This window comes from Lolium perenne, chromosome 3, assembly GCF_019359855.2.
Source record: "Lolium perenne isolate Kyuss_39 chromosome 3, Kyuss_2.0, whole genome shotgun sequence".
Classification (NCBI taxonomy): Eukaryota; Viridiplantae; Streptophyta; class Magnoliopsida; order Poales; family Poaceae; genus Lolium; species Lolium perenne.
In genome coordinates this window covers 336304543-336310538 of record NC_067246.2, presented here as the reverse complement: position 1 = coordinate 336310538, position 5996 = coordinate 336304543, and the positions used below count along the sequence as shown (strand labels likewise).

At 44.2% G+C, this 5996-nt stretch overlaps 1 long non-coding RNA gene across 1 annotated transcript; it reads left to right on the top strand.

Moving 5' to 3' along the window:
- Positions 1-208: 208 nt before the first annotated feature.
- On the top strand, positions 209-825 carry LOC127338933 (uncharacterized). Its single transcript, XR_007874550.1, has 2 exons — positions 209-408; positions 516-825. It is a non-coding gene; the product is annotated as an uncharacterized lncRNA (long non-coding RNA).
- Positions 826-5996: the final 5171 nt, after the last annotated feature.

The window sequence follows — 5996 nt, the reverse complement described above, 5'->3', positions numbered from 1 at the left end:
TTTTCCATTCGATTAGTAGTTTTTACGTCGGAGATGATGTGTCAGGATAGCGAGGTTTGGAGACAGAATAGGACGCCAGCAGACGAACGCGACATCGACACGAATACTCGTCTCCTGGATCAACACGAAATCCTAGCTAGCTTACACGTTCCCAGCAGTATATAAATACGGACCTGGAAGTTGGGAGAGAACTAAAAACAAAGTTTCGCCAACTGAATACTCGTCTCCTGGATGGCGGCAGCGCTTCGGTTAGCGGCGAAGAGGATCTGCGGCGGCGCCCTCCAGCGACCGCCGCAGGCGTTTCTCACGGCCACCAAGGAGCTAGCAGCACCAAGGACCAGCCATGGCCATGGCGGGAGCTCGCTTCGCCAGCCGTTCAGCAGCTCCATAAATCCGCTTAACAAAAAGGTAAAATTAATCGTACGTACTCGGTCCGGGCTCTCCATCAATTGAAGTTATATATTCGCGTGCCGTACCTAAATCTCTATGTATGCGTGGTCACGTACGCACGGCAGGCTGCAGGATCTTCTTCAACGGGGAACGGCAAATCTGGGACCTTGTGGAAAAAACAACTGTGGCTTGTGGCGACACTAGCAAGCCCGGTGATCCTGCTACTGCATTTAGGTTCTCTGATAAGGCGGGATAAAGCTGAGAAGCGAAGACTCATAGAAATTGAGCGCCACCTGAGAAGGTCTTTCGAAGATTACGACTATTTTATTTCAACGAAGGACAAATTTTTTTAATATCGCGAGGTACCTAAGATATTAGGGATGCACACGTATTGCCCTGCTACAAAAAAAAAAAAAAATCGTTCTGTACCGTACCGATGCTGCGTCACTAGTGGAAAAGAGGCCTTTCGTCCCACCCTTTAATCCCCGTTTTGAACCAAACCGGGACCAATAGGGGGTATTGGTCCCGGTTCATCATGAAAACCCTTTAGTCCCGGTTCGTTTGGACCCTTTAGTCCCCCTTCGTATTACGAACCGGGACTAAAGGGTGGTCTATGGGGCAAAACCCTTTAGTCCCCCTTCGTATTACGAACCGGGACTAAAGGTCCCCTTTAGTCCCGGTTCGTAATACGAAGGGGGACTAAAGGTTTTTTACCCGGTTAGCCAATTTTTAGATTCTCAAAATTCCAAATGAAAATATGAAAGCAGGAAGATTTTAGTTTTTGCCAGAAATTCGGAATTTTATTTTTTAAATTTTTTTAAAATAATAATTACATCATACATAAAGATTACTATTACTTAACCATAAAGTTAGCCAATTTCTTAGATTTTCAAATTTTCAAGTTTGGCAAAAAAATATTAAAAAATAATAAATTAAAAAAAACAATTATAATACAAATTTAAAAAATTATAATTATAATACCATTACCACAACATGTACGTTATTAGTTTTGTTTATTAAAATAATTATTTGGAAATTCGAATAATAAATAAGTGTGACATAGACCAACATGTTAATAGGATTGATATGATACTAGTATCACAACATGCGCGCGAAGCACTTGGAAGCGGGATGGGAAAGGAACTTGGAAGTTAAGCGTGCTAGTGCTGGAGTAGTGGGAGGATGGGTGACCGAGCGGGAAGTTGGACCACGAGTAAGTAATTTGACTAGAGATTAAGGGTAGTTAGAGATTAAGTGGAGTTAGAAACTAAACTAGTTAAATATCTGAAATACTAGAAATTCTGAAAAAATAGGAAAAAAAAGAGGAGCGAAAAATAATTGGAAACCAAATAGATAAAAAAAATAACGAAATAACCTTTAGTCCCGGTTCGTGTTACAAACCGGGACTAAAGGGTTTTTTACTCGACGCGCGCCAGCAGCCCACGTGGCGGGACCTTTAGTCCCGGTTTGTTTTACAACCGGGACTAAAGGGGGGGACCTTTAGTCCCGCCTAATTGGTCCCGGTTTGAAAACCGGGACTAAAGGCCCAAATGAACCGGGCCTATAGCCCCGTTTTCCACTAGTGCGTCCATGGTTCCGATCGATGAGTTTGCGTCTTTCACGAATAGTTGTGCTATGATTCATTTGGAGTCTTCTAGAAGTTGTATTTATGTTTGAATTTCACTCATGATGTTTGACATGACATTTTTTCTTCTCGGTGATATGCTTCCATATGTCTTACCTCCAATCGGGACAGAGTAGGAGAATAATTAACGGAATTAGGGCTGCTTCCATATTCGGTGGCAATGTGTGTGTCGTGTTAAAAGGTCTTAACAGTCTCTAATTTTTTCCTTTTTTTGCCGTAACATGTGCTTCTCTACTGATGAAAAGGCTTGCTCGCGCATCACAGCGGGCCAACCAAGCTGCACATGCATGTGCCTCAAATTTGAAGTTTCAAAGAATTCAAGAAAAGTACTTCCTCCACTCATAAACAAATGACTTACCTTTCTCTAGATACGAATGTATGTAGATGTATTTTACTTATAGATTGGTAACTACACGGGCTGACTCATTTCCCCCCCTCTAGCTCTCAGCCCTCTACAGTACTCGGCCGTGTTCCTCTCTCGTCCGGGCCGATCCGAAGCCACTCCGCCGGAATAGCCGGCCGGAGGCGGTGGAGGTGAAGCGCCGGAGTAGTTTTAGCTGTAGCTCTGTAGGTTTTGTAGTGTTTGTGGCAGTTCGCCACCATTTTGGGCGGATGCCCCGTAGAGGAGGCGGTGGCCTGGGTCCTCGCCGCTGGATCCCGTCCAAGTTAGGGTTGCTGCTGGTGGTGGGCTCTCTGCTCCGGTGGTCGGAGGGAGATGCGGCGGCAAGCAGCGCCGTCTCCTTCAATAAGTCTGCGGCGGCAGGCTCTTATCCATCCCTCATCCGCAGTCAAGACGGAGAACCCCAGGCCGGTCGTGGAGGTGAGGTGGGGATTCTTCTCGGATCTGCAAGGTATGCTACTGCATTCCTTCTGGCCGGCCTTGGTGGCGAGGAGGAGTGGAGGTGTGGCGTGCTGTTTTTGGATCGAGGCAGAGGATTCTGTCTTCTTCATCGACGCGGCGCGTGGTTGGCGGTTGCTAATTAGCATCTCCTTCCTTGCCATGGTGGCCAGAAGAGGAGAGGCGGCGATGCACTGGCGAACCCTGCTCGTCGACTTCTGCCTACAGGGTGCTATGGAGATGTTGTTCCAGCACTCCATCGAGCGACACACGCGGCCTCTTCCAGCGACGCCGTGATCCTTGGCCGGCAAGGCGGGCCATCTACTACCTCCAATACGGAGGCCCTCCTGTGCTCTGTTCGTCGGAGCTCGATGCTTCTCCACCAACAAGTGGCTCGTCCCCGGAGGAGGAGGAGCGGCCGGCGGATCAGCAACTTCGCCGGAATAACGCTGTTGAGCAACTTGGCGTCACATCTCGACGGCAACGTCTTGAGGTCGCCGGCGAATGGTGGCGGAGGCGTCCAAGGACCCGATTGCTTTCTTATTTTCTGTCTCAGGGTGCTAGTTGTAAAATCTGGAGGGTCTTTCTTCAAATTCTGATTTCTCTGTGCAATAGATGCCATAGGACCTCCTTGTAAATTGTACCCGCCACGTGTGATCTAATGAAATCTCTGGGGCCTTCTAGGCCCTAATCTTGTTCCAAAAAAAGATTACTACACCATGGGAACTTAAATGCATCAATTAGTTTGGTGTAGTTATCAATCTCTTTTGGAATTTGTGACCAACCAAACTAAAGTTCAATCTATACACATCAGCTTTGTTATCATCAAAATCTTTAAAGAAATTGATCAGGTCCAAGTTAATTACCTCCCAGACGTTTTGATAGTAAAGAAAGGAGAAACTATCCGGTCGCGGAGCCCCCTCAGCATATATGACCACAATACTGACTCCTTGCTCTTTTCCTCCCAGAAAGGAGCATCAAACATAGCATTTTCCTCCTCATTAACCATATCATTAGGTTCCGAATGAAATCGATTAATAAAATGTCAAGCTTCTCTTCCTTCGCAGAGAGAATTTTATAACAATCCACAATAAAGCATATCAGGCGTTTCCACTTCTTCCACGCCTAAAGGGCGCCCACGACATGACTACTAGTTAGTTCATTCCATTGTCTAGTTGAAGCTTAGAATTTTGCAAAAGGATATGAGATGTATTAGGATAAATTGGAAAGCAAAATTGCTATGAAAAGTTTCACTTACTAGTGTATCTCTTTTATTTTATATTGATCAACATATGTGCACATGTGCTATGTGGTAGTGTATCTCTCGAACAATGAATCCTTTTACAGCTACTTTTCCTTTGAATTGTTCGTTCTTCGGCTTGCAAAAGTGGAATAAATTTTGAGTATTTTGACGGTCAAAACTCTAAGCGTTCCGATATCAAATATTAGGAGAAAAACGAAGATAGAAAGTTCTATGTTCTTGAAACGAAAATGTTAAGTGGTCGCCCTAGTTTCAGATATCGTCAAACAAGCATACAAACTAAAGCGAGTTGGATACAATTGTGAATCTGAAGCGGGAGCAAAGACTGAATAACCGAAAGAAGCGAAAAAGTTCAGCTCAATCAATTTTATTACTCGCTTAACATGTTGAAGTTGAGCTGCCTGAGACTTCATCCATAGACCTCAGCGTCTCCATCATGGACTCAAAATATTCAGAGTTTGCCCGATCATCTAGCTCCATCTGCTGTCGATGTTGGATCGCAAGCTGAGATTCCCAAGCGTTGATGGTGTAACTAGAGAGGAGCTGGAGGATGGTGAACGGAGGGCTGGCCAAAGACAGTGTGATGGGGTTCAATGAGTCTATGGCTTCGGAGACCCTCTCTTGTTTCTCGGTCTCAAGCTCGTACTTGTAGCAACGAAAAAAATAGCGCGCTATTTCGGCGTTATAGCGGCGCTATAGCGTATTTGGAGAGTGAACGCTACACTATGCACATTTGTCTCGCTATGACGCTAATCACGCTATTAGCGGCGCTATGCGCGCTATTTTTCGTAGCATTATAGCGGCGCTATTTTTATAGCGTTGTAGTGGTGCTATTTTTTACAAGAAAATAGAGCAGCCGACTAGCTATGTTGGATCTTTTGATCCACGAGCTTCCAAAATCCTCATTCTAAACGTAGTCATTCAACCCGTTGGAAACCACAAAAACACATCAACGATTCCCACTCATCCTCATACGATGCATACATGTTGAAGAAGAAGAATCATCATCACAACGAGTAAGATCTACTGATGCAATCTGCTTAAGAAAAAAAGTTGGTTCAAATTTTTCATTATGATGAGCTGCAATATGCGGTTCTTCTTCTGAATCAGATGATGAATGAATGCATTATTCATCTAGTTCATCTCATTTTGATTAATTACTACTTCTTCTATGTAGTTAGCTCTTTAATTGTTTGCATGTTGGCAGGTTAAATTAGTTATCTACTTATCCACTTATCTACTTGTTGGACTAATAAATCTTTATCTTTCAGTGCGGCCAGGACTTTGTAATTTAATTTGTTGATCATTGTGATGTGGATAATTTTTGAGCTGCTGAAATCCTTAGTATATATACTATATTTTTTATTTTTAACTTTTTTGTCAAACGCTATTTTATAAAATAGCGCGCTATTAGCACGTTATAATCTTCATAGCGTATTTTGTAATGCCACGCTATTTTGTTTAGCGCGCTATTTTTTTCCTTGACTTGTAGATGTCCAGCGCTGAATCTGTGGACTTCACATAGTAGATGCAGTTAGCATCGACTGATGGTAAATTACCAGCACTGACAGACAGGCTCCTCCGGTAACCGACGAAGATAGCCTGGTTGCGGATGTTGTTCACAGGCTTGAGCTCATCGTCATCACCACCAGTCTGCATACAGAAAACCTTGAAGCTATCCTGTTGCATAATGACAACCAATGGCTGTCCAGCGCACCACACATAGAAACAGTGGTTCGTATGATCCGTCCCCGGAAGATCGGCAAACCCAGTGCTAGCATGGTAGGAGAACAACCTTGAACCATCAATGGCGAACTGCTCCAACACATGACACATCTTCCCAGGAAAACAAAACCGATAAG